Consider the following 25,639-nt stretch of genomic DNA (forward strand, 5'->3'; position numbering starts at 1 on the left):
CCCAAAACTTTAAAACAATAAGCAGAGGAAAAAATAACAGATGAAAAAAGTTTAAGTGCAAGTCGTAAAAGATACATTTATTAATAATTTATAGAAAACAAAAGAAACAACTTGAACTGGAAAAAAAATCGATGAATTTTCAATGTATGAATCGAATTGAAATTGTCTCTCGAGATATGATCGAAAAGTGTTTTGAGGCCAATGTTGTTGATGTTTTTGTTGTCCCAGCCGCTGCCTCTGTCACTGCCATTGTTGTTGTTGTTGCTGCCGTTGCTGCTAAAGCTGAAAGCGTTTAACTGTTTCTTGATTGCTGGTAAGTGATCGAATTTTATTTATTATATACATATATGTATATTTCATCTTCTCTTTATCATTATGCATACGTGCCTACATACACCACCTTACCCTTTGTGTGTGTGTGTGTGTGTGTAGACAGACCTTCCCGCAGTGGGGTCTGTTGGCTGGTCTTTCGTAATACACTCTGCGGTCGATCTCCCACTTCCACCCACAACAGCTTCCATTTGAATTCAGTCTCCGTCTCTCTCTCTCTTTCTGTCTATCTCTATTCATCTATATCTCTATCTGTATCTCCTCTATATGCCCTACTTTGATCACCATTGGCATCGTTGTGTTAATTATTTACTCTTCATAAAATATTTAAAACGCTAATTGCTAATGTCAATAGGACAAATTCTGACAAGAGGCAAAAATATTTCAACAAAATGCTCAACGATAAGAAAATTGAAAATGAAAGTTTTGCAAACAATGAGTTAATTGATTTATTAAATATTGTGGTTTTCATTATCCCTTGGGCTAAGCCAATTATAAATAAAATAACTGATCTACTTTACCAATATATTTTTAGATCTTTGTGGTCAATAAAAATGGAAAGAGAAATGACAAATTGACTATGATTAAGTGCAATCTTTTTACATTAGTGACTCAATTTTGACACTGAATAAGTTAATAGTAAACGTATAATCTATTTATCTTTTTGTACTTTTAAGCAAAAGAACTAAAGAGACAACAGTTTTTAGTAGTTGTACCAAGTCATTTTTTAAATATGATGTGTATCATATTTACATACATACATTTATACATTAATACATTAATACATACATACAGTGGCGGCCACAAATTTATGACGTTCTTTTTTTTGACTTTAGTTTTGATTTTCTCGGCTGCTAAAATTACTGAATGAAATAATTTTTAATATTGCATAAAATGTCCCTTATAGATAGGCGATAAAAACTATCTAATTTTATCCGACTTTAATGAAAAATATGTCATTCGACGGAAAATTCAATTTACTTTCTTTCGTAGTTTAAGGAAAAAAGTACTTTAGTACAAAAAGGCCTCGCTCAATTTTCTATTGGCTCCAAAGCCAAAAGTTAGGGGTAAATTGAATTGTGGTATGCAGTTTATTTTAGGTTTGCTAGATCTACAACTTCTTTAAAGAGTTCATATTTTTATTTGCAATATTTAAGATTATAGCAAACACGTCTTAAATATTTGCGTACCCAAAATCTGAGTTTTCTTTGTTCACCCGTGGCAAAAACGGAAATAACTAAGAAGTCAATTTTTATTGAATACAATTAACCAACAAATTACAGAAATTATTTCAATAAGTTACTTAGGAGCTGAAAAAATCAGAACTAAAGTCAAAAAGAAAAAAACACTCATAAATTTGTGACCGGCACTGTACACATAATTCTGTATAGCCGCAAAATAAAGTACATACTACAATTCCGTTTATCTACACTTAATAAAAAATGTTATAGATACTTTATCAATTGTTTACTATGCGTTGTATCTTTATGAACATTTCACATTTACTGATATCGGCCGAATATATTTACTCCGTGAATGACGAACACAAAATTTTAATTTAATATGTACATATGTACATATACATATATAGGTATGTACATATAAACCTTTATATTATGTATATCCACAAAAACGATGAAAGATTGTATCATTAAAATTGTTCTTTAGATTTTTATTTCGGTCAGAGAATTTGATAATAATAAGATAATATCCGAAATTTTAAGAAATTTCCAATGATTTGTTGATACGCTAAAATGATTATTTGTGTTCAAGTTTATTCCTTTTGGTCACTCTTAATGTAGCGTGTAAGTAATTTCTTTCATAACAAAAAAGTTCAAGTTTTAAACTTGAAATTGTTTAAATTTTTCGCTTGAGCTAAGTAACAGACCAGAATTGAAAACAATATAAAACTGTTCCTCGAAACACGTTAAAAGTAACAAAGTTTTCTGAGGTCCTGTTTTTTTTTCTTTCTATTGTTAGCAAATGAACATTACATCATTTTGTATGTTAACCTTTTTGACTAACAGTATAAAGCAAAGTGACTAACTATTATTACATTACGGGAGTGTTAATTATAAAGAGCCCTTTCACAGAGTTCATAGGACTATGTCGTTTGTCGTCTCATTAAACAATAATAAATCACTCAATATAATAATAACGTTCCCATTGAAATAACTTTGTTTTTTTCGTTTTATTGTTGTTATTGGTTTTTGCTATTTGAAATTGCATTGGTTTTCTTTTATTAAATTAAATTTACTTTTTAATTGCAATGCAATTAATCAAAACCGCTTAAAAAGTCAGTGGAAAGGGGGAAATTTGATTGTGAAAAGAGACAGGAAAAGCAGCAGCAGCAGCCGCCGTCGTGTGGTGGTCAACCAATCAGAAATATATACATATATATATGTATGTGAGAGATATCCATTACTCGACTTTAATTAGTTTCAATTTGCAAGAACACACATACTCCACATACACATACACATACACATGCACACAGCCATATGAGTGTCAATCGAGGCTATTGAGTGTCGAGTGCAGGTCAGAGGTATTTTCACTCCGTCTCTTTCTATCCCTCTAACGCTCTTTGCTCTTTTTTGTTTGTTATTTTTGCTATATATATATATATATATACATATATCTGTGCAATCAAATAAAATTGATAGCACAAATTTAGACAAAAATTTCTTTAGACAAAAATAAATTTGAAATATGCTTCAATTGTAAATAAAAATAGAAATTTATATAAATTCAAAGCCAGAAATACATTTATACTAGAAATGTTCTCAATATATTTTACATTTAGTTTATGGTATAAATATTTTTCCCATAAACTAAACCTCTCTTTTCTCTCTCTCTCTCTCTCGTTTTCCCTGTCTGTCTAATATTTAATCTGGCCAAGTGCAAAGTGGCTTTTGAAAATGTTGTGTTTATATTTGACTTGTGAATTTTTCAAGTTAACCTATGACCCGCCATAAAATTTGCATGACAAAAGCCGCTTAGATCTAGTGTTTGTATATATTTTAGTTAGTATTCATGATGTGTCCTTCTTTAACGTGAGAGAGAGAGAGGGAGACAGCGCAAGGGATGGGGCGGTGACTCTTGTGTTTTTATCTATTGCAATTAAAGTTAATCACATGTTCCAATTAGCATTGCAACTGCCGAGATAATTTCATGTACGTGCGTTTAACGCCATTAGCCGGACATCAAAATCCAGTTAAATCTTTTTACCCCTTCCATCCATCCATTCATTCACCCAACCCCGCAATGCTCCCTACGCGGAGAGGCATAAAAATCAAATCAAATTACATTACTAATACGCCGCGTTGGTGGTTGGTTGTCCACAACTAGGCCACATACGATCTGTTTGTGTAAGTGTGTGTGTGTTTGTGTTTGCGTGTGCGTAAGTGTCTGCGTGTGTGTGTGTCAGCTCGCATTGCATTTATTTTGCAATTTATTTACATTTATTTACCAACTTTATGCCCTGAACTGAGCTAAGCTAAGTTGAGTTGAGCCTCGTCTTGGCCATAAAAACGTTAAGGCTAATTCTAAGGGTTGGCCTAAGTAGGTTGGCTGACCTGACCTTTACTTACCTGACTGCTTCTTTTTTCCCTTTTTCCTCTGCCTCTGTCTCTCTTTCTGTCTCAGTCTACTTTGTAAACTCCAATCGGAACCATGTCCATTCCAATTGGGGTATATACATTTTCAGTAAAAGTTTATGATCAAGATGAAATTTTTAACAACTATTTATCAATTTATCAATCTTTTAGCAAATATGTTCTTCAAAACAAAAATTTATAATACATTTTTTTAAAGTTTTTTGAATTTAATAATCAATTTACCCAATTTGTTTTAATCTAATTGATTAGTGGGTAAATAAGTTATTTAAATTCCGATTTGCCGGAATCGTAAAGTAGGAGAAATTTTGTTTGATATATTTTAAAGATAATGCATTCATAGCAAGATGTTTGTAAAATTCGGGAGGGTATGAAAAATTCGTCTTCGAGTTGATTTTTTTTATTTTTTTTATTATTATTTTTGGGGGTGTAAGAGGGTTTTCTTTTCGTTAGTACGCAATGAGTCATGGGGAAAATCCCTGTCCTGCTGCCGTGTCATGACGTGACTTGACTGCCTTTCGCTGCTGTTGGCTCGCTCCTTTTTTTTTTGCGTTTGCTAAGCTTTGTTTTTAGGGCTTGAATTATGCATTTTGTCTGTGTGTGTGTGCGCGTTTTTTTTTTTACAATTTCTGTCCCGTTTTTTTCCCCTTTTTTTGTTTTTTGTTTTTATTGGTCGTTTTGGCGGGTCGACTCTGTCTCGATTTCGTTTTGACTGTCTGTATATGTTGTTTCTTTAGCCGTGGGGCATCTGTTTTTATTAGCCGTCACTCAGTCCCGGGCGTGCGCTTGTAAACAGTTTTAGCGCATATCATTTTCCAAATGCTTTTTTATAGCCACATTGGGAATTCGTTTGCTGTTGTTGTTGTTGTCGTTGTTGCTGTTGAGTACTCTTCGATGCCTCACCACAACGCCAGGTGGGGCAAGGACACCGCACAATTCCTAAAGTCAGAGGACAAAAAAGTTTTACAATTGGTTGCCCAACATAAAACAATGATGGCATTGATTTAATCATTTCAAATGAGGTAAAAACTTGTCAATATAAAAGGACAAAAACACAAAAAAGACCTTGTTTTTTCCTTCTTTTTCTTTTTTCGTATTTTTTTTTTTGTTTTTGTTCTTTTACCAACTTTCTAACAGTGGGTTATCTAAATCTATTTAAGTCGTTATGGTTCAGTCGCTTCAAAGATTTTACATCAAGCGATAACTTTGTCAAATGTATATGAAGCCGGATCAAAAAGTTTAAAATTAAACTTATGACAAATTAGTGATATTCATTAATTTCCATAATTTATCTATTTACATACATATATTAATTGAATTTCACTGAGTGTATACATATTTTATATATTTTGTTGGGAATTGCAATTTGATAAATATTTGCGTTCATATTATTCAGTGTAGTTTAGAATTCCAATTGAAAACTCAATAGGTTTTTTTTCAGCTTTGTGTTGTGGCTAAAACTGATTTAAAAACTCTCACCTATCTGAGGGTAAAAAATAATGAATCTTTTGCCGCACACACACACACATACAGATATTAGTAAAGGGATTGGAGTTTGCCAATTTTCTAGAAAGCAAACAAAAAAAAAAGGAAATCCTCTAGGAAAAAAAGGATGCAGTACTATTTTTTTTTCTCCTGTTCGAGAAACCAATACTAATGCGTCATGATTTATTAATAACTTACCCACACTCACACACACACACACACACACACACACACACACTTCTCAGGTTTCTCTATAGAGTGGGCAAAGTAGATGGATGCCAAGCCAGAGGTCGAACCAACTATTCATTCTAGGAACAGACGGTTCGACCAGTAATCTCCTTAAAATGCAATTTGTTTTGTTGCAATCAACGATTTTTGATGATGACGACTGTGAGCCAAGAGACGGCGACGACGACGACGACGTCGACCATGATGTAGATGATGATGATGGTGATGGTTATATCGATGATGATGATGATGATGATCGAATGCGAACTGAGTAACAATTTGCAACGTAGCCAAATAAATTGGTTGTTATTTCACCCTCTCGACTTTCTACCCACTCTCCTTTCCACTTTTGTGGGTTAAAAAATACCGGAATAAAATGGAGCTGAAAACAAAATTTCTAGGGTGCTTCTGGGGAGGTTTTTTCTTTTTTTTTTTATGTGCGCACCACTTGGCTCAAATTGGTTGGTTCGTTGGCTGCCACCGTGATGCATGGCCATGGCAATGCGGCTCGAACATTGCGACAGACCCCCCAAAAAACTGACCAAACTGACGACAGACGAACACAACCTACCTGAATGACGAACTAACTGACTGACTGACTTACTGGCTGGCTGACTGACTGACGAACGACCACATTGCCAGACTGACTGAGTGACCAGCCGAGCCATGGCTAGAAAATGAATGAATCACTAGCCATGGACTATTCAGAGGTCGATCAAAATGGGTTGAACTACCACCCTCCCACCACCACCACCACCACCACCACCTACCTACCTCCTCACTCAATCGCTGTTGTACCACATTCTGTGCTGAGACCAGGCAATTGTTCTTCTCTTATCGCATTCCGAACGCACACTGGGCATTATAACTCAGTTGGATAAACCAAGCTGCCAAGAGGCTTTTACTTTCAATTGATAACAAGACATCAGAAAAGAATAAAAAGTTCTCAAAACAGATTACTTTTAAAATATTGAATAGTTCTTTATACCTTTTATATAGTTGGCTAACCATACATTGTTCAATTTTGTTTTTTACAGAATGAAATAAAACCATTTTATGTAACTAGAATTGACGTAACCGCTTTTAAAAGTTCGATATTGATCTGATCAATTGTCTGCTATCTATAGAAGAAATCGAAAGTTCTCGTAAATCGACTTGAATAGTTTTTGTTATGGCTTATTGTTAGATTAAAAAAGTTTTTTTCTTATCTTGGTTTTTATATGAAATTCGTTTTATTTTAATAATTGTTAACTTCTTGTCTTAGTTATTATATGAAATATTATAAATTTCAACGTGAATGTTGGCAACATTTTAAAAATCAGTTTAATTGAAATATGTGCTATTTATTTTAAGTCAAAGTAGGACTAATTTATCTTTTTTACTTACTTCATGCTGTTATCATTATTGTTAAGTATTTTTAGAAATATAAATCATAGCTAAACTCATTTGCAGAAGGAAGTTTAAGTACGAGTTCATTATCGTTTGTTTACAATTTTCTTTGTTTATATGTATTATGAAGCAAAATTTTTGAAATTTTCTTTTTTTGTCCATGGACAAAGCCTAGTGACTTTGTTAGTTTTGAGACTGGTTTGGTTGTTTCAGGACCTTTTCTTTTTTTGATGGTAGGAAAGCAGTGTGCAATATGCGAAATATAGTGAGAAAAGAAGAGGAACAGGTCAGTTGGTCAGGCGAACGCTTTAGCGGCGGCATCGTTCGAATTGATTTCGTTCGATTTGGCTTACTTTGGTTGCGTTTAGTTTTGGTTTTGGGCTTGGTATCTCTCTCCTGCCGTTTGCTCTCTTTCAAAAAGAAAAGAAGAACAACATACCATTGCATACTTTATGGCATACTGAGAGGGCATTGCGTATTTACCACTGGCAGCAGCAGCAGCAGCAGATTTGTTTGTTGGCTCTTTCTTTTGTTTGCTTTACGCTCTACTCTTTCCCCCCCTGGTTTTCCTTTTATTCGATCCCCTATGTCCATTATGCCTGTGTAGTTCCTTTTACCCTCTCGTAAATGTTTGTATGTCTAGTAGTTACATATTTTATTTGCCAGCACGTATCACAAGCGTGTTTCAATTTGCACAAAAATTCGCATGTCGATTGCTGCTGCTCTATCTGCGATTGATTTCCAGACAGAATAAATGTCTAACTGTCTATCCGTCTATCCGTCTGTCCGTCTGTCTCTCTCTGCCTGTCTGTCTGCCTGTTCAGGTCTCGCTATGGTTTGGTTCGAGTGGAGAAGTGGTTTGCATATTTTTGCATTTTCGCATCTTGATGGTAGCTTTTTTTCCCCCTTTTCTCTTCACTCATTGTTTGCATTTGTCGCATTTTTTTATGATTTTTTTGTTGTTGTTGTTGTAAAAGAGAGCAAACATTTTTTCAGTCAAATTGCCAATTGATCAAACTGTCTTTATGTCCTTTATGTTCAGTGCCGTCGGAAAAGTGTCTCTCTGACTAAGTGAGATAACTTAATAATACTAAGATATACTACATCAACACGCCTTCATCCTAGGGGCAAGTATTTTCTCCCTCCGCCTTTCTCGTATCATAAAATACATTGCAATGACCGCACTTTGCCGCCCTCGCATTGCCTTTGCTTTCTTTCCATCCATCCCCCATAATTGTGGTTCGTGTTTTGGTTGTTATTTAAACAATTTGTTGATTAGATTTCCATTTTCTTTGTCTCTCTCTCTCTCTTTCTGAACGTTTTTATCTTTTCTCCTTTCTCTTTCCACCCCTCTTGCAGCCTCTTTGTGTGACTTTGCTTTTATTACAATCGATAGGAGAAAACAAAAAAATAATAATAAAACAAATAATAAAAAAAAAACACACACCAAAAGTTGTGCATGCTTTTTCTGTTGGCCTTGCCGGGAACCCGCAGTTTGTGTGCTGTGTTTTTTTTTTTGTTTTTAATATTATTATTTAATTGAAATACTTTTCGCTTCTTCTCACTGTCGCTCTCTCTTTCTCTCTGTGTTTGTCTCACTTACTCTTTTTCTGTCAGTTTCTTTTGCTCTCATTTTAGTACTTTGTTTCGTATGGTGTGTGTGTTTTTTTTTTGTTTTATTTTTTTTTTTATCATTTTGAGACGCTTTTTAATTAAATGCATTTTTGCTGTGGCTCTCGCCTTTTCCCAATGTCATTTGTTAGCAAAAAAGTTCATACAACTACGAGCATCTACGCAACTTGAATGACATAAATTCAAGTTGATATCGTGTGACTGAGAGATGACCAGAAAGGCTGTAAAACTGTCGTAAATGCCTTTAATCGCAATTAAATAATATAGTTTGTTTTACAAAAAAAAAAAAAAAAGAAACTATTTCAAACATCTCTCAAGCGATAACAGTTCTTATCGAATATCTACTTTCAATACGCACATTGTTAGATATGTGAATATTTTACAAATTTCAGATATCTTGTTGATAACCAATTATTGCATGGGGAATTCAGGTAGCTCAATGCTTTTTAGCTTAATTTCTACATGCAATATACATACATATATACATAGAGTATTCTGATTAAAAATATGAACTTGTGTGGCTTTGTTTCAATATTTAATAAAATAAAAACATTTATGAATGTCACGAAAGTATAATTATTTCTTATCTATCGAGTGGGATCCATAGGTGTGCCACTCATGGGATTTATATTAAAAATTTGGCTAATAACTTACACTTAACTTACAATATCAAAATCAAAACATACTAGTTTTATAAGATGTTTAAATTGTTTACGATTAACCAAAGTAATTGAATCTATTGAATATTTTAAAAATATAATATTTATAGAAACTATTATCAAATAAATTTTTCTTACGTAAGAGTATTAAACTCTAGTTCAAAGTTAATTTGAATCTGTATATTTGGGATTTCAATATATGGTTAGATCAGTTTTTGCTTGTACGGTCTTAACGAGGGGATAAACCACAGTTTTGCAACGCCCATGGGCATTAAACCATTCTCTCCTTCTCACTATGTTTACATATGCGATAAATCTAATCTAATCTCATATCAGGCACTTGACGCACAGCTCACACATAGCAGCAGCAGCACCAGCACCAGCAGCAGCAGCAGCAATAGACGTAGGTAGGTAGCAGCACTTGCAATATAATGCCAAGTGCGAGAATAGGAGGCGGGGCATCATACGATTAAATATCTATTAGCTGTCATAAATGGCTGCTTTCTCATACATATTATACGAAATTATGCAGAAATGGTCGACACAAACACACGCATACGCATATTAACACACAAGTGAAGAGAGCAGCAAGCAGGCAGTTAACGTTAAACATTGCAGCACAGCTTTACGTACTATCTATCCAATCATTCATATACATATATAAACAACATGAGTGATTACAGTGGGCCATATGTACGTAGGGAAGGGGGAGTTGGAGTTGAAGGAGGCGGCCACCATATGATAAGCAAGACAAATGTGTGGCTGTGTGAAATCTATAAGGCTACATCATAAAACATATGCCGAAATGAGTGCAAAAAAGAGAGAACGACAGCCAAGTCAGCTAGATTTAAAGACGACGAAATAACGTTGCGTATACGCAATATTTTTTGTGCCTTAGTGGCTTAGTGGACAAATCCGTAGAAACGCTTGCATGCCAAAGCCAGGCAAGATTGGCTGCTCCTGTTTGCTATTCCTATGTTGGTTGCTGCTGTTGCTGCTTTGGTTTATTAAATTTATGTTATGACATTTTCTAATGCATATTTCGTCGGCGTTGTGTGCGTGCCTGAAATATTTCTAGCCTTATTCCCACAGTTCATGGCACTCTGTCTTGCTTCCTCTTGTTCATCTTTTCCTATACATACCTATGTATACATATATATAAGTAAATTGCTGCTTTTCTCTCCCTCGCTCTCGCTCTCTCTGTCTCTCTCGTTTGGTGGCACAATGTCGTGACATATTTCTGTCACATCACCTGAACTTTACCTCTCCTGATGTTACTTAAAAGTTTTGTCCAACTATTTTTCTAGTGTTGTGATTTTGTTTTTTCTTTTTCTTTTTTTTTTTTTTTTTGACTCTCTTTCTCTGTTGTCGTGTAACTTTTGCGCTATGCCAACCATTTTCCTTTTCCCTTTTTTTCTGCCTCATTTTTCTAGCAGTCTCAACTTTGGCCTGACAAACATTTTCATTCCGGAATGCTTACACTGGTATGCATTTGGCCTGCAGTCTCTTCTGCCGCTGCTGCTGTTGCCGTTGCTGTTCCTGCCCAAGTTCATTCTAGCTCGCTTTAGCTGGTGATGATGATAGTTTTCCTTTAGTCCATTTAGTTGTGCCACAGGCACCTTTAACTTTCCCTTCAAGGCTTTGGGTAAATATTTGCGACTTTCGATTGAGCCATCAAAGGTCAAACGTTTGCCTTTAGCTTCGGTCGGTTAGCTGCTTGCTTACTTTTCGTTTATTTTCCTTTATATGTACATATATCCAATATTTTATTTTATTTCTTTTTGTTACTTTTCTTTTTAGTTTTGTTCAATTCGTTTCGCTTTCAATTTGTTATAGAACAAATTGCCCATGGCCAGTTTGACAGCTGGGCTGAAACGTCAATCACCGCAAAGTGTCTAGTAAATACTAATACTGCATCTATCTCTTTCTCTCTCTCTCTCTCACTCTCTCTCTGTGTGTGTGGTGACCAACTATGTGTGAGTCATTTGTATAGATGGATTTGAGCCTGGCTATTATGTTTGCATTTCGGCTAGGTCTCTTTTGTTTGCTGCTCGGTAACGCTCAATGTTGGTTGTTTTTTTTTTTTTTTTCTTGTTTTGATTTTTATATTCGATACTTTTTCCTTTTTTTTGACTACGGTATCAAGGGGCTTATAAGACTTTAACTTTTTGTTTTTCAAAAACCGAAAACAAATAAGAAACATGATGACTCGATTTGTATGAAACATAAGTCCTTGCTCAATACGTTTGCAGTTTTTAATTGCTTTCGATTGAAATGAATGGTCAAAATATTTTCGTACATTTCAAAGAAGTGAACTCTTAATCATCTTAACTTTCACTATAAGCAAATACACATCTTAAATGGAAGACTTGCACGGCTTGGGAACATTGATTAGCCCATTATAGCTAAAGAACAAGATGAAGAGCTCAAAATAGAATGATTAAAAACTAATAATTAAATACTTAAACTGAAATGTGTAAAAACTGCTTCAGATTAAAAGATTTGAATAGTTTATTGATTTATAGTGTAAACCTAGAATCTAATGTTTAATTAGACTCTTCAATTTGGTTGATAATTACGTTCAATTTCAAAAATTGCGTATAATTTCTTTGGGTTTTGTAATCTCTAATTACTTTTGATTACTTTTTAAACGATTGATGATAGAAGGTGTGCCTCTGGTCGTATAGAAATCTCATATCAATACCATGACTTGTTTGTCGACGTCTTCGGCGGCGTCAATCTCCTCTCATCGTCATTGTCGTTTTATATTCTTTTGTTCGTCGCCAACGTTGACCACATTTAGTCGTTGTGTGTCGTATAGTATATGTATCTGTGGCTGAGAATCACATCCTGCTGATGGTTTCGGTCGAGAGTTCATAAGGTTTTTTCTACTTCTCTGTCGCCACCCTCCCCCCCCACACTCCTTTATATAGTTGATGCTTCTGCTGCTGCTCGTCGTCCACCTCATCCGCATTTTGCGGGCCATTGTTCACTAATTTTGTCACGTTTGCAGCTTTTGTTCAGCAGTTCCTTTTTTGTCATCTTTCACCTCCTTCTACTTTTTCCTCTGTCTATTGCCGAGAGTGTGTATATCTTTGGCTTTATGAACAAGAGACTGTTGCCCGGCCATCCATTTGTCCGTCCTAGCCCCCAAACCCCTCTTTCCAGCACTCATCGAGTTTAACTTTGGCCTGCTTGTTTGTTTGATTAAATCTTTCTCGACGATTTGCTTTTGCTTTTGCAAATGCACTTGCTTTTTCTTCTTTTTTTCTGTTTTCTATTCCTTCTATTTTTCTCTCACCAATCCAGTCTTTGACTGACAAATGCTTTTGCTTTCTCATTTGTTTGCTCAGCTCAGCTTTTGGTTTTGTCTGAGAAGTGTTGTGCGTATGGGTGTGTGCATTTGTGTGGGTCTGTGACTGTGTCTGTGTGTGTGTGTGTGCCTTATGGTTAGTTGTTTGGAAGCCCAAGTCAAGTTTCAACTGCAATTTTCAACTGATTTCTATTGTTTGACATGTTGCAAATAAATTTCAATTTGCTTTATTTAAACGCATATTCCTATTCCAGTTTCCGACTTGGCCACAAATGATATGCAAATATTATGAGGAATATATAATGGGCCATCTGACGCCACAGTCAAAGAATTAAAAAAAGAAGACAAAATCAAAATATACAAAAGTTTTTTTTCCTGCTTTTTTTTCTCTCTTTTATTTAAAATTTTTCTGTTATTGTTGTTGCGTGGTGCTGGCGGTGGTGACCAACACCATTGATGTCAGGTGCTATGTAGGTGCCCAGGTGCCATGGCACGTGACTTGCCTGGCTCCCCTAAGTATGCTACATATCATATTCTTGTTGCTTGTCAGCATTTTCCTAGTTTTTTTTTTTAGCTCATATTTTGAATATTCTTTGCGAATATTTCAACCACTTTGCCTCTTGCCTCACTTGCCGTGAGGTGAAAGCCGGAAGACAAGAGGCACAGCCCTCTGGCAAGTTCATGCGGCTTATCTACATGAGGAAAGGAAGCTTCCGCCCCCCTCTTCTTGCGCCACGTTCTCTCCTTCTGTCTTATTCACTTGCTGATGCTTCTTGTGTGTGTGATGGCAGGCAGCCGTTGTTATAAGTATTTTTGCACAATTTTCCGCCATTTTTTCGCGTATTTTTTCTCTTATACCCTGTGTTCTGTAGATTAGACAAGTATATTGATTGTCATTTAGGTAAAATGACTCATTACCATTTTCATTTGCCTTCTGAGCTGCAGTTTTAACAACGTTTTAAAATAAACTTAGTGGGCTTAAAGGCAAGTCTTTAATTAAGGTTAAGAGCCCGCTTAATATACACAGTAATAATACTTTTTAAAGGTACAGCTATTCACTATAAAAAAAAAAAAGAATTCAAAACTGAAGACAATTTTAATCTAAACAAGTATAGAGGAACTATAAAGTATTCATGTAAAATTATATATTTAGTTGTGGAGTACATTGTAAATTTTCATATGCAGGATATGTAGAGTTCGAGGCTTTATTGAATTTATCTACCAAAATTATTTGGTTTTGTTTTTTTTTTTTGTGTTTTTGTCGCTGTCGTTTCTCGTGGTGCTTTACATCTTTTTAATGTTGAAAAGCTTTACTTACTTCCGCTGGCAGCAGAAGTAGCAGCAGCAGCGGCATCAGGAAACGGAAGTTTAACTTTTGTTCAAAATTTTAGTGATTCGTGCAGCCGCAGACATTTTGTTAGGACTTGGCACTGCTTTTAGTTTTAGTTAGAGAGAGAGAAGAGAGTGAGAGACAGAAACAGAGGCTTTGTGTGAGAGAGAGAGAGAGAGAGAGAGAGAGAGAGAGAGAGAGAAAGAGATTTATTATTTATAATCGATTTGTTCAACTCATGATCATTTTATGCAGTTGTGTGGATGCTTCTCCCTCTTTCTCTCCTTATCTCTATGTGTGTGGATCAAAAATCATTTTACCTTTTGCCACTTTGGCAGTTGTTGTTAAGCCCATGGACTTTAATAGTTTTCAGCACAACATTTCGTAATCTCCTTCACCTGCTGCATCTACTCTGAGCTGCTTACAACTTTCAACTTTCTCCTCCGCCTTCGCCTCCTCCTGGTCCTCCTTTTTCTGTCTCTTTCAAGGCCTCCTACTACTATTCCCTACAGAATTACCACACGGGCGAAGTTCACTCGCTTTGGCAAAAGTTAGCTAAAAAGTCGGCAAACAGGCAAACTATATGGCAAACACGAGTATAGGAAGGAGTTGCCGCTAGCTCTCGTTATTATTATTATTATTTTTGGCTTATTCTGGATGCGTGTGCCGTTTCAAAATCTGTAGCAGGTTGCAACTTTTCAACTTTTAAATAAAAGTAGCTGCAGATTTGGCGTGAACTCACTTCCTTCCCATGCCCTGATCCCTTTGACTTGATTCTCGTCCCCGTTGATGGCGTGCGGCACGGCTATGGCTTTTAGCATTGCATGTTGTTGCACCAGACACGCCTCCTTTCAAACACACACACACACACACACTCGCGCGCTGAGGGAGAGAACACACACACACACGCAATTGCACATGGATAACGGAAATGCATTTTCAGTGTGGCCGTCAAGCAAAGCAAGAGAAAGCCATTTCACTTTATTTTTACGAGCATTTATCGGACAGACGGACATTTTTATTTCAGTTCGCCATTTCAATTTGCACAGTGTTAAATGGAATCACGATTTTAACCCAAAAAAGAATTCTGATGGCTCCCAGTAAAGACAGAGAAGAAAGAACAAAAACTATTTGAGCACGAACACACATAACACAAGTTTCAGCCAAAGGTCAATTAGTATTGTGCTATCTCTTATTCCTTTATTAAACCCCCCCCCCCCCCCCCTGCATATCCATATGGTTGATCAACCATTTTCTTTATTTTCGTTTATATGTGCACCCATTACACTGTGCTTTGGTCATTTTTCTTTTAATAAGTGACCGTTCTTTTAAGTCTTTCTCTCTTCTTCAAACGACAAAAAGAATAAGAACATTGGCAGACCGAAAAAATTGGAATAAAAGAATGCCTGAAAAGGTTAAACCCATTTCATTAAATATCATTTACATTCAGGCCTGTTTCCGATTGATATAATCTTTCGATTTCGTTGGAACTGTAACCAATTTTGTGCTCAAACTTACTTAAATCGTTAGTAAAACCAATCAATTTATTGACTTCACTTTAAATCGATAATTATATTCACTGATGGAACAATATTATTACTTTCAGTCTATATGTATGTATGTATGTGTTGACACTATCTAGAATGAAAATACAAAAATCTATGCTAACCACTTTCACAGTTTTCACCACCACCACCACCATCGTGATAATGTTTAGCCATTGATGTGACATCCTTAGTAGTAGTCGGTGGTTTTTGGTGTTCCCTCAGGCGAGGTGACTGAGGGGTGACATCACCATGATGTCGCTTGGGTTACGCAGTAGTAAAAACATTATGGCAAATTGTTTTAAGCTGTGCGAAAATGCCATCAAAATCAGTTGACTATGCAAAGTAGCGCGTTACCTACCCACACACCCCCACTGAGCTTCCAGGAAGAAGAACTGAGGTTTGGGACTCCAGAACTCTGTCTCCTTTTGACTATAAATGGGATCGGAAACGGTCGTCCCTGTAGGAAGGGGACATTTGTTGCTGATGTTGGTTGGTCGGTTGCTTGCTCGGTTAGATGGTTGGTTTGGGTGGCATTGCATTTTATGGCTTGTGCATGTCATAGTCATTGTTGTTGTTATTGTTGTTGCTGTTGCTGTTGTAGCCATTTTCAAAAGCGTTTTCTTCGTCCATTCTTTGGCTTGAACTTTGCTGCTGTCTCTGACTATGACTTGAGTGTCGTCTGACCCACCCAAAAAGTATCCATCTATGATGATGATGGTGTTGCTGGTGGTGGTCAGTAAGGGTTGCCATCAAAAGTTTAGGGAAGGAGACTTTTAGCAATATGCTTACTGTTGCTGCTTTGTTAGGGTCCCTTCTAATACTGTTTAGCATATGCCAGACAAGCTCGGACGATGTGAATAGGAAATTAATTGAATGAGATGAAATTGGGAATTGTAGGGCAACAGAGAACAAGAATGTGGGAATTAGTAATAAGAATAAATCTCGCCCAATCTAATCATTAGAGTCTCTTCTTTATATATTCTAAAGTTTAAGCAAATTCTTGTATCTGCAAGTAAAAAATATATTTTTAACATATTTTTCAGCTTTTTCCATTTTATTTGCTGTTTATCTTGCAGTTACCACTTAAGATTTTAATTAAAGAAATATTATTAATATTTATCTCTGTTTTGTTCTCTTTTCAGGTAAGTTTGCGAATATCAAAGTCCAGCCAATTTGGTAGACTTGTGACTGAAATTAAACTGAAATTGAAATATAAAATCTATGAATCTTAAGAAGTAAGTTGAGCTGTTTTCACTATCCACTCTAGTATGTTATGATTCATTTTGAAAATCTTTTAATCACATTTGAAACTGGGACTTAGCTTAAAATTTCTCTTTGCTAATTCTATAAAAATTAAATCTATACCTAGAATTTTTAGCTTATCTCAAGCATTGTGGAGTTTTTTTGGTTTTTTTTTTTCCCCCGCTACTCGAATTAAATTTGTATTATTATTTTTTTTAATTTCCTGCAATGATTCATCTAAAAGCAAAAAATGATTAAAGTGGAAATGAGCAAAACGTTTGTTATTTCAAGATATATATACATAAGATGTTTATATATAAAAGTGAGTCGACTTTTTATCTGGCATATCTGCATATCAGTGTTATCAGCGAGAGAGTCTCGCAGTAAATAATCTCCACCTTCAATTTGAATTGCACAAATTTTGCGCATCAACTTGAAAGTGTTTACTCACGCCACAAAATGCCCTTAAGGTGTGTGTGTGTGTGTGGGTGTGTTTGGGGAAACTTTGTTCCCGCTACTTTGCGCCTCACCGCAGAGATGAAGTGTGGGTTGAGGGGTGGGGTGGAGCTGTTCAGCACCTTTTCATGGGATCTGCGCTTTTTATTTGCTCGCATTGTTTGTGGCCACCTTTTCACATACATATATGTATATTTTTCTTTTTTACTCTTTCTCTCCGTGTGAATATGTTCGCCAGCTGACACTTTCCACCTTGCCACACAGCACTCTGCCACAAGCTGCTGCTGCTGCTCCAAAAGGGCCCCTTGCCACCATCGTATGCATAATTTAATGCAAATAATGCACTTGTTTCGTTTCGTTTCATTTCATTTCACTTTGCATGTTGTTGCTTTAAACGTTCCCTTTCTTGTAGCCCCCCCCCCCCCCCCCCATATGAGGAGAGTATCCATGGCAAGATTACACGGGGTGGTGTGGCAGAAGGTGGTGGCGGTGGTGCAGGTTACAGTCACAACTTCATTTTGCATTAATGCAAACGCTTTAACTGCAATTCAGTTCCTGTCAGTTGAAGAAATCCCATGTAGTATAACGAGGTATTTTAACTTTCTGTTCAGCTATAAACAAAAAAAAAAAAAAAAAAAGAATTATTAATGTTGTGCATTTTCATGGATATTTATTTGCTAATAAGTTTACTCAACAAAGGCGCAACCACTCAAATAATTCAATTAAGAATCAGTTTTCGATTAAATAAGTTTCTATTTAATTGGTTTAATCATTGCAATTGAAATGAATTTAATTTAAAATTGTTGCCGCATTGTTGTTTGTTTATTATCTGAATAACTTCTAACGGAATGCATTTAAATAATGAAAGTATAATGAATTTTGTATCTGCAATTCATTCAGTTTGATCAACAAATTCACAAAGCTTTACACATTCATATATTTGTTTTTTTAAAGATAAATTCAAACTATAGTCATTCTAATATTTATTAGTTATTTTCGATATTAGAAGAGTCAAAGCAGAAAGAACGAAATAAAAAGCTCTGTTTGATTAGACAAATTAAAAATTAATGTAACAATTAATTATAACAATGTTTTTGCAATTGATTTATATTATTATCATGGTGTTTACATTTGCATATTCATTTCATTAAAACCGCCTATAATGTCATAAAGTTACATTTTTCAAATACAATGAAAGAGGGGGAAAAAAACATCGACATTGAGTTTAGCTATTCCCTCATTTACCTTATTATCTGATCATTTAGGTCAAGGAGCATCAGGACAGCTCAGCAAAGCCCAGCCAAGCGGTTTTCATCATCACCTGAGAGACCGACCTTAACGGTTTTTTTTTTTCCCCGTCGTTACATCAAGGGTATTCAAATTTGGTTGCTGCGTGGTGCTGAGGTGTTGTTTGCCATTTGTGCGTTGTTGTTTTGGATGTTTTTTTCCCATATCATTTTTGCCTGCTTCTCGAGCATTTACTTAGCATATTTCTCGCGTTGGCATTGCATTTCCGCACGGAGCAAAAGCAGCAGCAACATCAGAAGAAGAAGAAGAAGGCTATGGCGACGTTGTCGTAAACTTAATTTCCGTTTGCCGGGCTGCTGCTTCTGCCGCTGCTCCATTTTTAATTCCTTTCGCCGCCTCGCTCGCTCTCACCACTCTCTCTCTCTTTCGCTCTCAGTTTTCTGTTTATTTTATTTATTTTTTTCCTTTTTCTTAACAACTTGTAGCTTGTTTTGTCTTCACTTTCCGCATGCGGCGGGCAAAACTGCGACGGCAGCAATGGCAGCGAAGCCGAAGCCGACGTCGACGTCGACTTTGACGTCGTCTCATTTCAATTTAATTTCCCTGCACACCCAAATGCGCTCACGTACAAGTTGGTGGTGTCCTGGCATTTGCCATTTGTGGTTACAGTTACAGTTACAATTTACACTTTACACCCAAACGCAGACATGAACACAGAGACAGAGACTCAAAAAAGAGTGCGGCGGGGACGAAGGAGGAGACAGAGCTCATCATCATCATCATGTGATGCTTCTGCTGTCGCTCCTTTTGCCTCCAAAGTTGGCTTGCTCTTGTTGCTGTTGTGCATTTTGTTGTTGTTGCTGTTGTTTCTTCTTACTTTTATTTTTATTTTTTGTGTCTTATTATTAAATGAGTAAAATTACTTTTACAAGAGCTCTTCGCTGTATTGTTGTTTCGAGAGTGGGTGAGATACACTTGAAGAAAGTGAAAAAGAAATTACATGAATTTAAACCAATTAAAACAGAACTGGCTCAATTTGTATTTCAGTTTAGAAATTTGTTTGAGAAAAAGTCTTCAAAAATCTAAAATGAAAACTATTCCCTTAAAAAGCTGTAATTTCCTTTTTGTCATGACATTTTAGTCCTTGCGCTTGGCTTGGGCCAAGTTTCTTACTTGGAAAAGTAAGAAACAAACTTTAACAGATATTCGAATCGAACTTATACAACATTCACAGCTTTTAGAATTTGGTAAACAGAAAATAATATTTCTTTAATTTCAATAATCATTATTATAAACTGCATTTCGATTTATAATTTCTATATCCAAAATAGGATTTGTAAAAATCGTTAGCTTAATTTCCTAATGACTTTTTCTGCAAGTGCAATGGAGAGTCATCGTCATTGAAGCTCACTCACTTCAGGGCGCCGACACTTTCTTTAGTTTCGCTCATGGAAATTAGGTTGTAAATTTCGTAAAGTGGCAACATTCAGCGAACTGACGAGTGTCTTGTTGTTGTTTACTTGCAGAATGGCTTGTTAAGTATTTTGTTGTGAATAATTTATTGTCTGTTGTTGCGTGTGTTGCTGCCCGTGGGCCGTATTAACAGTTTATCAGCAGGAGCAGGAATGGCAGCATCAGTCTTTATACTTATTAATTGACTTGGCATTCATGTGGATCATCATCGTCATCGTCATTATCATCATCATTGGCATCATCAACGCCGACATTGCTCATACGCCACCAGGTGGCCGGGCAATTAAAACCAACTGATAGGAGAAGGGAGAATGATGATGATGATGATGATGATGAGGGGCAAGTGAAGCAATCGAAATATGAGGATGAAAATGGTTTTAAGGGGTAAAAAGTGTGGATAACGTTTACAGTAAAGTTAATTAAACCGCAATATTTGCATATTGCTCTCATTTCACTGGCAAAGGCTACGTAAAATTTTCCTCATTTTGCCCCCCTTCTCCCTTCCATCATCATGCCACACGAAACCACAGTGAACCACCATCTCTCAGTTATTGCCCCAATGGCAAACAACAGCGTGGCAGGCAAGCAGCTCCCTTGTATATGTGGTTATATATGCGTGTGTGTGTTTGTGTGTGTGTGTGTGTTGGCAAAGTTTATTGCTCAATTTCCCGAAAAACTTTGGCAACCTGTGCCGCTGCTGCTGCTGCTGCCACTGCTGCTTCTTGCCGCAAAACCAACGCACATTGAGTTAACATGCAACTTTAAGATACTTTCGCAAAACTTGATTTGCCATGAGCCACCGCCCGCGCTGCTGTGCCAGGAAACCAAGGAAAAACACACACACACACACACACACATGCACATCCAGAACAAAATTTCCCTCATCGCTGAAAATGTAGATAAGCTTAAGACAATGTTTAAACATTAACTAGGCCCAAAAAAGAGAACGATGAAAATGAAGATGCGGCACGGCAAATAGGTGTGGCTAAGTGTTGCTGCCGTTGTGTGGTGTGCGACGGTAAAGTGGAGTGGAGTGGGGTGGCTTGTTGTTCTTTTGTTGTGCAATGAGTTTTACGTGTTTTGTGATTTTTATTAACGCAACTTGTGGCAGCTTCGGCTACGGATCGCGTCGGTGGTGGTGTGTCTCAATAATAAAGTTATTTATTTTCTCAATGGATGGCGTTTGGAAAACTTGAGCAGTTTTTCAACAGAGAATAAGAACAATAATTTATATAAATTTAACCTTGGCCAATTTGTTGGGGCTAGCTTGCCGTTGTTGTTGTTGTTGTTTGGGTTTTCAGAGCGCAAGTCTTTGCCAATTTCTGCAGTGTCCACTGTGATTTACAGCCCCGGCAATGCCTGCAATGACCTGGCGCAAAAAAAAAATACGTTGCCGTTGCCGTTGCCATAGTCATAGTCACCACCAGGACGAGCAACCACTAGCAAACCGCAGCAAGGACATTTTATGCTGGGCCACTGCAGGACAATGTTATCGTTATTGTTGTTATTGTTGTCTTCGTTTGCACTTTGCAGCCCACAATTACACAAGAGCATATAATGCAACGACCGCTATGTTTTAAGAATTTTACTTCCTTTCCCCACCCCACTGCCTCGTCTTCGCCTTTCGGTCTGTCCATGAGACCAAAAGGTCTCATTTTCTTCATTTTGCTTGTTAACAATAAATATGTTGTTGTTATTTATTTACGTTTTCTGGAAAATCCAAGACCAAAAACAAGAAGGGCAATAGCAAACTTGAAAACTTCAAGACTGCACAAATTCCTAAATAAATTTAAGTTGAAAACATATAATTTGTGTGCTAATAACCCAAACATAAACGAAGCCAACATATGCTCTTCATATGTTTGAACAAACTATTAGATAATTGCCCACTTGGCTAAGATTCTCAACTAGTTGAGGAGATGAAATATGGGATACTTGGGCCATTAGATCAAACTTCTATCAACTTTGACTAAAATCAAATAACTAAATCCTTAAGCGAACTCGTTATATTAAACTAAGTTATTTTTGTCTGACTTCAAAGCATTCTCTTTTCGACTCTAAATTCTATTAATTCTAGTTCTTGTCAAAAAAAAAACTTTCTCAAGGTTTTTTTTCCAGCCTCTAATATGAAAAGTATGTTAATTAGCAATTAGTCATGTTAACCCTAGGGAGGATTCTTTAAAAATTTATAAAACATTGTCGAAAATGTAAATTGCAATGGGAATTAAACTTAGTCAATGTTTTTCTAAGGGAATGTCAAATTCATTTTAATTAGAAATGAGAAATATATTCTAGGCAAAATAATAAAATTTTCATTTCAGATTGGCTTAAATTCGGCAATTTCTCATAACGATGTATCCGAGACAAATTGGTGTATATCTATATTGAAAGAACATTTTCGTATTGTCAGGTAACAATTTTTAATTAAATAGCCTTTAGCCGGAATCAATTTATTACCGGCCAAGTGGCAACTTGTGTAGCTGCTTCTCTGGTCTGGCCATCTCTGCCTTTACACTGGTTGAGCAATTTTATTTATTGTCCTTTTATTTATGAGCCAAGATTTTTGGGTTTGCAGGCCTCAGGGCCCAGTATCATTGAGAAGAGGCCCTTCAATGTGTAACCACCACCCCTCCCTCCCGCCCCATACATTCATTCATTTGTGCGTGCGTGCCAGAGCAACTAATGAGCAAATTATTAAACCCCACACTCGAGAAAATCCTCCACTCAACTTGAAAGCCTACACCAAAATCAGTTAAGTTTGTTGGAGATTTTTATTGCTATAGCCAGCCGAAGTCATTTGATTAGCAATTGCCAAGCCAATATAAATGGACCAGAGTCCTTGCAAACAACCTAAACACACACACACACACACAAATATGGTCAGTGTCAAACCAAATCACCACGAATTTGACCACAAAATACTTGGCCAGTTGTTCATTTTATGTATGTGTGTGTGTGTGTGTGTGTGTGTGTTTGTGTTTGCGTGTGGAATGAACTAAACTCTGTGCTCCATTCTCCATTCTCCATTGACCATTTCTCTATTCACCATGCTCGATTGTCCATTCTCGATTTCTGTTCAAGTTTATTTGGTTTTTGTTCTTTCTTTCTTGTTGGACTGCACAAGAAATTTATAGCAGAAAATTAAATACCACACACCATCTGCTACATACAGTGATTAGTGACTTTCACGAACGAATGAAAATGAACTATGAACGGATTGAAGCGAATACATACATTCAACAACAAATTTGCTCAATCATTGATTCTTACTCGTCTTTTAGTTATTATTTGAATTAATTTAGTTAAAATGGTAAAAGAGCAGCAATAATTGTGTAACATTCATTGCTTTGTATTCATTCATGAGCTTTGATTACCTTTTAGTACTTAACGAGTAATATTTATCTTTTTCGAAAAGCTTCTTAAGGTTATTCCAAAGTTTATTTGCCTGTGATTATTTCAGTCTTTCAATAGATAGACTGACAAGGCGCTATATCAATACGATCAAAGTTAAACGAAAGCGAACGAATGAAAAGTTTTTCCTATTGGAATAAACTGGATTTGCTCAGCACTACAACTACAACCAGGATGCATGCATGTACATACATATGTATGTCCCGAACTCCTACATACATACATACATACATACATTCTCCAGGAACGTTCTATTGCTGTTTTCTCGTCCTTCTTTTGATATAGTTTTATTTTAGTTATTTCTGCTGCCCTGCACTCAGCACTCGTCGTCAGATTCCTCGTCGTTCTTTATTCAGCTTTCGGTTCGTGTCCTGAGTTGGTTGGTTGGTTGGTTGGTTTGTTCTCTTTCATTTTGGCTGCAGTTTAATTTGTACATCGATATATTTTCTTAGTTGTCAGGACACGCAGCAACAACAACAACGATTCTGCACATAGTAATTGTGTATGTGTATGTGTGAGTGTGTGTGTGTTTCTGTGTGAGAGTGTTTCTGTATGTGTGTATGTGTTTATGGCAAATAACAATAAATTCTCTGTTTGCCGTGCGATTGTCGCTTTGAAATATCGTTTAACTTGGCCCTGCACATTGGGTAAAGGCAAGTTAAATGGGGGAGGGGGAAATTGAGATTATTTTGTACACCAATGAATAGTGGCGGGCAGCTATGTGCCAGCTAAATGCGCAGACATTTTTGCTAATTAGCAAGCCATTTAAAAATCTGTAACTACAATAATAATGGCAACCAAGGCAACCAACATTACTGGTCTGTCTGTCTCTCTTCCTGTCTCTCTCTTTCTCTCCCGGTCTCAATCTTCTTTCATTGCATTCATAATTTGCCCAGTGGCCCGGCATTAATCAAGTGGGGCAAGAAGTCTGTCAATAGCAGCAGGACTCTAGAATTCTATCTCTCTTCTGCCCCCCCCATATACGCTTGCTTCTTCATCTTCATCTTTGGACTTTATCCTTGCCCCCATTATGCGCTAGGCGAACAAAGAAACTTTTGAATCAATTCAAGTTGTCCAAAGTTGAAATCCGCGCACTGCATCGCCAGCTTTGCACTCAATTAAGTGACTTGGCAGCAGAGAGGAAATGAAGTGAGGGTAGAGGACATCGGGAAGCGGGTATCGGATAGCGGGTGGGTGCTACAAGTGCGTGCAACAGCTAAGAAAAACAATTTTGTTGCAGCCAGCAACAGCAGCAACAGCAGCGGAGGCAGCAAAAGAATAAAGCAAGCAAATCTCCTCTCTTTCAATAGCAAAAAAGGCAACAACAGCAACTACAACGTTGGTAAGTTAGTGCCAACGAAATTGCAGCAGCTGCCACATCAAAAGTTGCCTGCCACTTTCTTGGCAATGTCATCCGTTCCCATCAGGTTTTCTTCGTTCTCTCTCTCTCTCTTTCTCTCACTCACTTTATCTCTCTCGTTCTCTTAGTAGCTTTTCTTAGTCTTTGCTCACGTGAGCTGGCAAAGTTTTAGTCGCTTCCCGCTTCCGCCTGATTGACTTGCTCTGAGTTGACTTAACACAGCTTCTACTCCAAGTTCTTCGTCTTCGTCTTCATTTTCATCTTCCACTTTGGATTCTTCTCTCTTAGTCGTCAATTCCCTCCTCCATCTCTTTGGGGTCTCTTGGCAATGGTTGCGTAAACTAATTTTCCATGTCGTCACTCGATTGTTTTAAAAGCCAAACTTGCTTTTATTGACACATACCATTCACCCACCCACACACATATATGGCAGGATGGTGTGTGTGTGTGTTTGAGTGGGGGGCATGAAATATTCAAGTCTTTCAATTGGCTTCTAGTTGCACTTTGTCAATCCGCCAATGCTTGTGGCCAATAGAATTTCCCCCTGACATTGTTCTTCCCTCTGTCCGTCCATTCATCTGTCTATTGATCTGTCAGTTAACGTTTAATGCAGTTTTTGTGTTACGGTCAAACTCCTGGATGGTTACCCAACCCCAATACCAATTCAACCCCCTTAAGCCCGATCCCTATACCCGTGGAAGCAACAGTAGTCCGGGAATGTTGTTTATTATATTTTATAATATACATTTTGACCGACAGATAGATTGAGTTATTTTGTATAGCATACTTTTGTGGATACATGTGGAATTTGAAAAATTTGTAAAAATATTAACGTGGTAGATGGAATGGTAAATTCTTTCGATATTTAACATAGAAATACATGCATTGTTTGTGTTTTTAATTATTTTTTTCGCTATTGAAA

At 36.6% G+C, this 25,639-nt stretch overlaps 1 protein-coding gene across 5 annotated transcripts in view; it reads left to right on the forward strand.

Annotated features, from left to right (window-relative positions):
- Positions 1-25,639, forward strand: part of LOC6638899 (palmitoyltransferase app) — a 71,072-nt gene continuing 45,433 nt past the window's right edge. For 3 of the 5 annotated variants that reach the window (XM_023178261.2, XM_023178248.2, XM_047012192.1), the window contains exon 1: positions 1-313. The gene's annotated coding sequence lies outside the window, so the exon portion shown is untranslated. Of the gene's footprint in view, positions 314-16,669; positions 16,763-25,639 lie in introns of those variants that run through there. The other 2 variants (XM_002061796.4, XM_047012191.1) reach the window with 2 other exon arrangements.

Source organism: Drosophila willistoni (genome assembly GCF_018902025.1).
Source record: "Drosophila willistoni isolate 14030-0811.24 chromosome XR unlocalized genomic scaffold, UCI_dwil_1.1 Seg144, whole genome shotgun sequence".
NCBI classification, from domain to species: Eukaryota; Metazoa; Arthropoda; class Insecta; order Diptera; family Drosophilidae; genus Drosophila; species Drosophila willistoni.